At 33.4% G+C, this 10724-nt stretch overlaps 1 long non-coding RNA gene across 1 annotated transcript; it reads right to left on the reverse strand.

Annotated features, from left to right (window-relative positions):
* Window positions 1–1115: 1115 nt before the first annotated feature.
* LOC147389431 (uncharacterized) lies at window positions 1116–8141 on the reverse strand. The gene is made up of 3 exons (XR_015170907.1): window positions 7916–8141; window positions 3029–3144; window positions 1116–1480 (listed from the first exon to the last, which is right to left on the reverse strand). It is a non-coding gene; the product is annotated as an uncharacterized LOC147389431 (long non-coding RNA).
* Window positions 8142–10724: the final 2583 nt, after the last annotated feature.

Raw genomic sequence — 10724 nt, forward strand, 5'->3', positions numbered from 1 at the left:
GGTTCTACAGTTACTCCCCACCTGGGATCAATCAGTATATTTAGGTTTTGGGATTTCAACTACTGTTCTTTTTCAGAGATTTCTAAGTCCTAATAAGCAATCTATCATAGATAATTAAACTCCATCGGCTAGTTAGGTCTCATAAATTTCTACTTTGGAGCAGCAATAAAGCCTAACGATCACTCTATCGCTGGTAATTGATCTTTATTAGTTAAATTGTTAAGAGGTTCTATAGTTCTACTGTTGCAGTTTCAACAGTTCTATAGTTCTAATGTTGCAGTTTGAACAAATTTTCAATCGCAGAAGGTTTATGTTTTCAAGCACTATAAGGCCAAATGACCACTTTCATCGATTATTAAACTAGATTTTCTATAACTAAAATGGTGTGGTATGGTTGCCCTTCCAATTCATTAATCACAACCATTCAATCAGTGGACCATGTATTTGACTGATTGAATCCTAATCACAAAGCTGGTCTTAATTTTAATCTCCAATATATGGACTTCACTCTGTTCGACTCTCCACTCTGATTCATCGATCAGATCGATAAAGCCTTAAACTGAATAGATATATATAAAAAAATCATAAGTAAATTATGTAGTAAAAATGTTTCAAATCGAAAGTTACCATCAATGATAGTGAAACATTTTATAAACAATCCTTCCGCAGTGAATTATATTGCAAAACATGTTTGAAATCACAAGTGACCATCAACATGAGTGAAATCAATCAAATAGTTTAGATGGTTCATTAAAATACCTGGCCTTGACCATGATCAAATAGTTTATACATTTATCTTGACTGTATTCCACAGAGTACTTGTTCTACCTAGAGAGTCAATATTAGGTACTAGTGCCTTCAAGAGGTGGTTGACCATAAAAAGATAAACAATGCATCCCAACCAATTTTTAAATATTTTTTTTGTTCCACCTTTATAATTAAATAATGACCCAATAAATTACATTTTATTAATTTAATATTACCCAATTTATTTTTAACAAGGTGGAATTCTTCTTAAATTACAATGGTTTTTATGCACTGGGTTCGAAGCCTAACCAGAGACAATGGCTGCAACACATTCGAGAATGTCTCGAAAAACATTAAAACACAATGTCTAAGCCAAATTTCAAAATCACAAAATAAAATTTAAAATTTGCAACTCTTAAACAAAAACAGACATCCCGAAACCGAATCTATAACAGCATTGACAAGCATGTAAAAGGGTAATTCCCGATGCGATCACATGGACAAGATCATAAATTATCCTATCTCCACTAGATAGTATTTTTAGATTTAGTTTATTTTAATTGACTCAGTAATAATTTGTTTAAAGTAATCAAGTACTACCACAACTGACAGTAGAAGGTTTTAGCAAAGTTGATGAATTGGGTGTCCTGATCCCCAGCTTCAGATTGATCTCTCCATCTCCAAACCAAAAGAAATCGGGATTAAGCTTTTCGTTTGCTTCGTTCAAGATCACCTGAAATCGACCCACATTTACATCTAATTAATTAAACCATAATCGATATAAGTTTTAACTGGTTATCATCTATGCATGCTTGATGCTTCTATAATTTTTAAAAGTGATAATAATTTATTCTATAATTTATTATGGACATAATAAGCATTTGTGTTTGACCAAATAAATTAAAAACTTCCTTCAAAATTGAAACCTAAGTTATCTGAAATTTTAAGTCACCTTGAAACTTACTATAATCTCTGACATTTTATTTTACAATCTAAGGTAATTGTACAACATGAGAATATTCAAGCATTTAACATTATTTTCCAATATTAAAACATCCTCCATACAATATTTTATGTCACCTGTTTTATATGAAAGTTCAAAATTTTCTTTACTCTTCACTTTTATAAAATATGGAATTATTTTTGCAATTCCACAAACGTAATAATAATGTTATTATATTAACTTATAAAAAATTTCACAATTTATTGCACATTTACACTACTTGAAGTTGCAGTTGGTTTTTTTTTTTTTTTTCTGAAATTAGGAAGAAACTGAGTTCAATGACAATATTAGATCTCCATAGGTTTTTATTGAAACTTTGAATTTCAAGTATTTCATTAATTATAAAAAATATATGACTAATCTGGGTTATAATCAGTAATGAACCCTACTACATGCCATCTATAGGTTCGTATACGGTCTCATTGACAAAAAAACTGTTGTTTTTCTGGTGTAAAATTTTTAGTGATTTTACGTGTTCTTTTTCTTCTTTTTCTTTTTTTTCTTTTTTGAGGATTTTGTTGGAAAAATGGGATTGGGTTTGCTCTTTATCTCCCGCATGAGAGGTTCATTGCTAGTTGTAAACTCTTGTGGTAATTTCTTGTTGGTCATCTCGACCACTTTAATATAAATCTGTATTTAACTATATATATTTAAAAATAAAATAAAAAAGTGGACCACCTCAAGAATGGGGGCTAGCCCAAAAATTCAATGGAATTTATTATAATCCTATGTTCAAGAGGGAAAAAACCTAAATAAATACGATTTCATGCTGGAACAATTTATGGGATGACCTAATATTAGGTTTGGATCATTGTGAGTAACATGTTTAAGATATCAACATCACACTGAAGTGTCCTCTTTTGTCTTTTCTTCACAATTTGAAATCGTTTTCGTGTAAAATTTGGGCCACGGGCTGAAACAAGATAGGGATCAGTATCAAATTCAGGCAATCAAAACAGAGGGGCCTAATTGTCCATGCTCCGTCAAGCAAGAAAGGCCAGTCAAGTGGTACTGTCTGAAATATGTGTACATGTGCATGTGCTTTGTGTTAAAGCTTTTGTAAGTATCAATATCAAAGAGTTTCACAACGCTGACATTTTCAAAGGACATTGTTATTATTATTATTATTATTATTTTTTTTTCCTTTTCTGTTGTTGAAATAAAAAGTTTTAATCTAATCAGTTGATACTGATCGTGGTTTTTCTTCATGCATAAGACAGAACATAAAGAAATTTCAAAGATTTCCAAACGGTAAACAATTTCAGAGAGACTGACTACCAGGATGTCTGTTTTCATGCCAATACATGTCACTCCATTGCACCCTTATCTGGTCAACTTCAATGAATGCTCTTCGGAGCAATCCTCACTGTGTCAATAGTTAAAACTTTTGAGACCTGTTAAGGTTCGAAAACAGTGAAAATGATTTTGTAAGCATTGGACAAACCTTAAAATTCTCATAAAAGGTCCATCGATTAAAAAAAAAATCAAAAGTTGGATCATGTCCCTTGTTTATCAATAAGGGGAGCATTAGACCAGTCCCAGTGAAATTGGGTCAAAGAACCTATTATCTTTGGTTTCCAGATAAATTCAGTGATGCAGATATAGAAGCTTTCTTGTTAACTCAAAGAAACACAATATATATATTGTAAGAATCGATCAAAGAAAATTTAACATGAACACCCTACAGATTGAATCTCTTCTCTGAACAAATTATAATTTATATTTGCTTATTGTTTACTCAGTCAATGATTTCAATGTAAATTTCTTCATCTAGATACAATTTATTTTATACCTTATATGAAATAATATTTCTAGTTTTAAAAGTTAATTCTATGGACATGCCAGCAGATCCAGTTTCTATGGGTCAGCATGCTGGACACCTCGTGTCATGTTGAGTGCCAATAAACATGTCCCTGTCTGATTTATACACTTTTTTCTTCTTCTGTAAATGGAAACATCTACACGATAAAAGTATGAGGGAACAAGCATTGAGTAGGTATACGGTTTCAAACCATTGGTATGGTCCATTGTTCTGTTCGGTAAGTTGCTGCAATGGGGGTGGAAATTAGTAACTTGAAAGTGAATAATTATCATGTTTAGCACTGCTGACAGAAGTCAAGGTCTGGGTCATGTAAATTGATTGAAAGCCTAAGATTGAGGATTTTGATAAATCATGAAACTGAATAAAGAAATGACATGTTTTCAACACTATGTGAGCAAATGAAGCCAAAAGGAAAAACAAATTGGAGGTTATCAAACACAACGAAAACAAAATAAAACTACAATATTACAAGGAGCACAGAGTTCACTATATGCAGGAGAAACCAAGTATCAGTTGTTGTCTGGATCAAATCTAGCTCACACATCAATGAACAAGAAGATCAACATGTCAAAGCGTGCCACATCTGTACGTAAAAAAGAAAAGAAAAAGAGGTATACTGATTTTCTCGATCATCTTTATGTTGATGATTTGATATAATATGGGCACAAGTCATTAATTGATGAAAATTCAGAAATGCAATGATGTAAGCATGTGGGATGACAAAGTGCTGAATGAACGATGAAGATGAGAAAGTCGAACTACTAGTTTACCAAAATTTGGTTGGCTCTTAGATTTTATCTCACAAAAATACAAGGCAGTACATGCCATAGGCACTGTAACAAGTATTGGTAGGTGCCAGCTAGCTTAGTTGGTCAAGTCTATGGGTGATGATACCATACACCTGGGTTCAATTCCCGCCATCACCGAGTTCCTAATCTCATTAAAAAACAGGGTTACTGATAAAAAAAGAAGAAAGTATTGGTCAGCTCAATTGACAAGAAAACACACTTCTGGATATTCATTTTCCATGGCCTTAAGGGTACAATTTGGTCTTCAAAGAAGCAGAAAAATTGGTTTGATCATTAACTCAAGCAAAACATATTTCTTGCACTGCATCTACAAGTGATGTGGTATGGTTAAAAAGAAAGTTATTACAGTTCAATCCAATTGTGAACTAGTGACAAAGTGCCAGCTATTGCCAGCTCAGGAAACCCAGTTTTTCACAGCCAATACAAGCATATTGAAATTCAACATTAGTTCATCAGGTATATTGGCCAAGAAGGAAAGATCTAGTTAATTTTCGGCGTAGATGATTTTGTGAACACTTCCACAAAATTCAAGAAAACAAACACAGACTAAGGTGGAAGCAGCCATCTGTCCCCAATTCAGGGCCCAAATGGTTGAAATTGATTACCTAAAGGAATTTGCAAGAAAATTTCAAATGGTATTAACCAAGGTTGATGTTATTTTTCTAGATTTAAGTTGCACTCAATGGTTTGCAACTAATAGGTTTCCAGTTTCCTAGGTAATTCAACTACTATCTTTAGTTTTAGTTATGAAAGCACATGTACTTAACAATATCTTTTAATATCTGATACATTCCATCAAATTATGGAAAAACTTGAATCTTTTTATCTGTTGGAAAAGGCGAGTGATGGTTAAATTGCACCACTAGCATCCCAATAAACAACTACCATGCCTTCATCATGCTGAAAGAGTCATTTTTTGGCTGTTAAGAAAAAGAAGATTTTTTTTTGCCGTGCTTTACATAGGAATATTATTTGTTCTGTAGTTTCATATATTCTTTAGAGTGCCATTTTGTTCCATAGTTTTGTGGAGTGTCACCCCATTTGCAATTTGTTGGGGGATTTGGAAGCAGCACAACAGCAGTGTCTTTGAAGGAAGGAGTGAGACGGCTGAGAATATTGTAACGTCAGTTTTGGGCTTGCTATTTTTTTGGTGTAAGGTGTTTAAGGAATTTAGGGGGGTCTTCTTCGAAGATTTTTGGGTAAGGCGGGACCAAATCTGTTGTATTGCGTCCTCTTAAGTTGGTCTATTTGTATTATTTCCTTTTGCCAGTCACCTCTGCCGCCTTAATGAAATGATATTTTGCCAATAAAAAAAAAATAGTTCCATAGTTTTGTTGGATCTTCATTTTTCCCTTTTATCAACTATTCCATAATTTTTCCTATTTCTTTTCCTTAGCATTTAACACTATTCCTCAAAATTTTGCAATCACATCCAAAGCATCTCCTTAATATTATTACATGCTACATTTCAACACTTTTTTTCCCTTGAACTATGCTCCAAACCATAATCTTTTTCTCTCAACAACTATAGAGAACATAAATAAAGAATACATAGATATAAAAAATGCTTCATGTTGATAAACTAAAAGGATGCTTGCTGTGATAACTAACAAAATATCAAAACAGAAGTGGTTCCTGTGGTAAACAAACAAATAATGGGAAAATTGATGTGACTTCAAACATTTTAGGCTACAAAAAAGAAGTATACATCTGCGGCCACTTTGTTCTAGAACCGTAAGATACATTAACCAATAAAAAAAAAAAAAAAACAAAAGGAGGTTGAGGGTACCAACCTAACAAATTCCCATATTAACAGCAATTGAATTTAGTAGGTAAAGAGGTTGAAGCCTCTGTTCTGAAAGATTGTTTAACCAACCACTCGTATTTGGCTCCATAGAATTGGATGAGAAAGCCCGGTATCCGTATGATCAAATTGCTCTTGATACAAAGTTCTCTAGATAGCATAATGGATAGAATGGTCATCCTTCAAGGCTACTACCTGAACCTCCTGGTTCTCCCATGAAGTGGGCGGAGATTAGTAGATTCGGACCTTTTTTAAATAAATGATGTTAATGGATGCCCAAACATGACTAGGAAAGAAGGAAACCACTTTTTCTGATATCATTGTTCGGGCCTGTATGTTGTCTAATGGAATGTGTCCATATAGGTTTAACAAGTTACGGGAAAGAACCTAAAAATGAGCCAAGGCAATATTAATCCACGTAAAAGGGTAGATCCAAGAAAGTAGTTGTTTAGGCGAAATTGATGCTACTTCTTGTGCAAGGCATTGATCTATTCGAATGCATTCCAGCAGTTCTTCTGTAAGAGATGAGGGCATCTAATTGAGTACATATGGAAGAATGTTAGTCCTAGGCTACAACACCTGCTATCCCAAATCTGGTATTGCGAATGACCTCTTTGATGGGAAAACAACCTAGCAAACGAATTCTTCTGCCAAGTTTACCACTCTGCTAACGCTATATTTTGCTCAATGTTCTTGATAACACTTGACCATTTAATCTGATAGATACTTAGTTCTTCCATAAAAAAGAAAAAAAAAAGAAGGAAGAAAAACCCTCACTTTGTTTGGGTTGAGAGAAGTGGAAAGAAGAGAAACCCATCAAGAGAAGAGAAACTCAGTTTCTCTCCACCATGTTTGGATTGACAAGAGAGAAATTGGGACAAATTTGGAATTTTAAAATGTCTTAAAAGAGATCTAAGGCAGAGTGGGATTTATAAAATATTTTAAAGGTGTTTCTCTTCTCTTCTCTCCGCTTTTGGAGAAAAAGAAAACTCACCATTCTTCTCTTCTCTCTCCCCACTTAACGATCCAAACAAGAGAAATGGAGAGAAACTCCTTTATTTTCTCTTCTTTTCTCACAATCCAAACACAATGTTAAATGTTAATGATAACCTCGTGGACTGCATGCCACTTCCAATCGAAATGGCAGATGTTTCTCTCCTTCCCCACACACCCCACAAACAGCAAAGGATGTCAAGTTCTATAAAATCCTTTTTTCTCAAAGTTAAAGCGGTAAACTGTCAACTTTGGAAATGGTAGCACAACTACTCAGGTTGAGCATAAAAAACACATTAAATTGTATCACAATTGAAAATAGTTGGGCATCTTCATAAGTAAACAGTGACTTAATTAACAGTTTAATTTCTATTTTGGTAACTAGCCATAGTTGAGTGAGGCTTTCATGGATTCAGCATTAAAGAGAGCAATGTTACTTGAATGATCAATGAAGACAACAATCAATATCACTGGCACGAGCTTCTGTTCTGCGCTCACCATCTGAACATCATAACTAAAGAAATCTAGTTCTAATTCTCAAATTTGGATGAATTTTTCAATCAAAACCTTCTTAATAAAGATCGAGGTTACATTACAATAAACAAATTAAGAGTTCCTAGCAAACCAACCTAAAATCTTAATTGCAAAAGAAAAAAAAAAAAGGTGTAAAATTGGAGCACTGAAATTCAAAACAAATGGATGAAAAGGAGATATAATGTGATAAAAGTTAGGCGTACCAGGACGATGCTCTCTTGATGAATTCGAAATATCGAAGACCTGCAACTCATGCTGAACTCCAAAGCGCCATTACGACGAACTCCTATGAATTGCGATTCCCAATTTAAGCGGAGTTTCCACTCGTGGGAATTGGAAATCCAAATGACGCCGTGGAGTTCTCAAGTCTCAAGTCTCGACAGTGCGAGTTGCAAATCCCAACTCCTACCAACTTCGAACCCAAAAGCTAAAAAATGTACTTAAGAGTCGTGATAACATGACTCTCCCACGTGGCATACTGAAATACTCTTCTGACGTGGCATAGATTAGAATCATAGATTTTATGCCGGGGGGGATACACATCTGGACATCCCCAAACATATTTGCAATTTTATATCCAAGGAGAAAAGATCTATGGCTCTAGCACAGATCACATTATGAGAGTATTTTGAGTATGCCACTTTAAGAGTTCGAAACCCTTACTCATATCTTATGCCACTTGAAGAGTTAGAAAACCCTTACTTATATCTTAAACTTTGTGATAATCGAATGCTTCCCTCTGACATACGACCCCATCAAAGAACCATAGATTTATGGTTCTGCATATCCAAATGCAAATAATCTATGGTCTATGTTGGGGGTGTTTGTCTGAGGCGGTATCAAAAAAATTCTTATCTAAACAAATATTATATATATATATATATATATATGGGAAATGTTCAACACCCTAAGTTTTACCCTACACTTTAAGCTTTGGAATGGGCTGATTTTTGGTGAGGATGATCTCCTCACCATAGAGATCATCCTCATTAAAAATCAGCACATTCCAAAACTTCTAACCCATGTAGGACAAAACGCGTTTGTTAAAGTGTAGGGTAAAGCTTAGGGTGGGGAACGAGACCCATATATATATATATATATATGGATTATATAGTTTTAGATTCGGGTTGAGTTGGGTTGTAAAACCCTCAACCCAAATTAACATTAGGTTGAATTATTCTAAATCAGGCTCAACTCATATTTTACATAACTCAGCCAAGCTCGCTGATCAACTGGATTGAATCCAAGTTGAACACGGGCTCCCAAATGGCAAAAAAAAAAAAAAAAATTTTGATAAAAATAAATAGGGCAAGATGGGCTTTTTGAAAGAAAAAAAAATCATTGGTATACAATACAATTTTTCTAAATTTTTAACTAATCCGAATTAGCCAACTGAACCCGGGCCAAATAATTGTCAAAATTGAACTTTGTTACCATAGACAAGAACGGGGGAGTAGACAAAGGGAGTGAAAGGCTTAAATAGCAAAGAATGTCTTGTGAGTTGTGAGTTGACAGAGAGAATACAAAATGTTATTTTGGCACATTTGCTAATATTAGTATTCTTTTGAAAAAATTATATATAGAAGCTAATGTGCCAATAACACACACATCGGTAGGATCGAGGGACAACTATTTGTTACAATACTTTTTACAATATCCAGATGTCATCCATTTTACAAGATCCAATAGATGCCACCCATTTTAAAAATATGGGAACATGACCACAGAGATATGATCACAATAAAAGTAGGTCTATCAATGGGTAGGTTCGAGTTGGACTTGGATAACTCCAAAAGAGATGAATTGTATTAGGACCAATTACTAGTTCTCCATCGCGTATATGTCGGCTAAGCCCAATTTCAAAGGGCTCAATCATGCTTAGGTTGATTTTATTAAGATATTAAATTCATGCAATAGTTGGATACTATTTTCATCAAAATAAGGGTTCATCTCCATCTTAATTGAAAAATGGTTAAAGTTGAGAAATAAATTTGTGATTTTATGATATATTTTAATTATTAGTATTTTTATTATAAAAAACATAGTATATATCAATAACAAATTCCATGGTTTACCTCAAGATATGTGAAATAAGATCACAAATAATATGTTTTTTTTTAATATTGAAAATGGAGATACAGGTCTTAGTAGACTCAATTAACAAATTGTTCTCGTCTTATTAATATTCAAATATAGTGAAAAGAATGATATGAAGCTTTCTTCTTTCTCGAACTTTGTGTTTAATCGACTGTGAATGTTGTTTTGATTTGTAAATAGTGACTTTATTGTGATTGATCTTTTGTAATGGATTTATATTGATTTCTTCTCTCCGAATTTCGTACTTAATCGACTAAGAAATTTTTCTTGATTTTCAATGAAGGGATTTTAGACTTGTTCTTCTCTTCAATCAGAGTCCAAGCTTATCTTGAAAAACCTTGCTTCGTCTCTAGAAGAGGACTTCAATGCTATTTCTTTTCTAGAGGGAGAGATTTTATCTTCTAAGAGAAAGTAATTTAAAGATTTCTCAAACGAGGTAAGCTTTAGTATTTATTGATTTAAGATAAATTAATATTTTCAATTGTACCCCTAACTTAATAGTCCTTTGGCTAGTTGGTTAAAGATTTACTTTGTCAAATTCCAATTTTAAAGACTTTATGAATTTTTGTGGGGCTTCATTTATCTATTTAAGTAAAGAGTCAATATTTAATATGGATCACTTAGACTTTCTCGAATCATGGGTTTTATATGCGAAAACCCAAACTTAAAGAGACTCATTCCTAATCAATGGACCCACTTTAGATGTGTCGGCTCAACTTTGTTTTTTAAGAGCTTTTTGATAATTTAGAAAATTATTAGATCCCTTTTCAATTTGAGAAAGTTACCTTAAAGACGCTGGCAAAACAATTTCTTTCTAATTAACCCCCAACACTTCATAAGATTTTGAGTCTTACTAAAGGGCGCTTTTGCTCAAATGGATTATCACATAAAAAAATTCAACACCACAACTATGTA

This window comes from Akebia trifoliata, chromosome 12, assembly GCF_017979445.1.
Source record: "Akebia trifoliata isolate Shusen 1 chromosome 12, ASM1797944v1, whole genome shotgun sequence".
NCBI lineage: Eukaryota > Viridiplantae > Streptophyta > Magnoliopsida > Ranunculales > Lardizabalaceae > Akebia > Akebia trifoliata.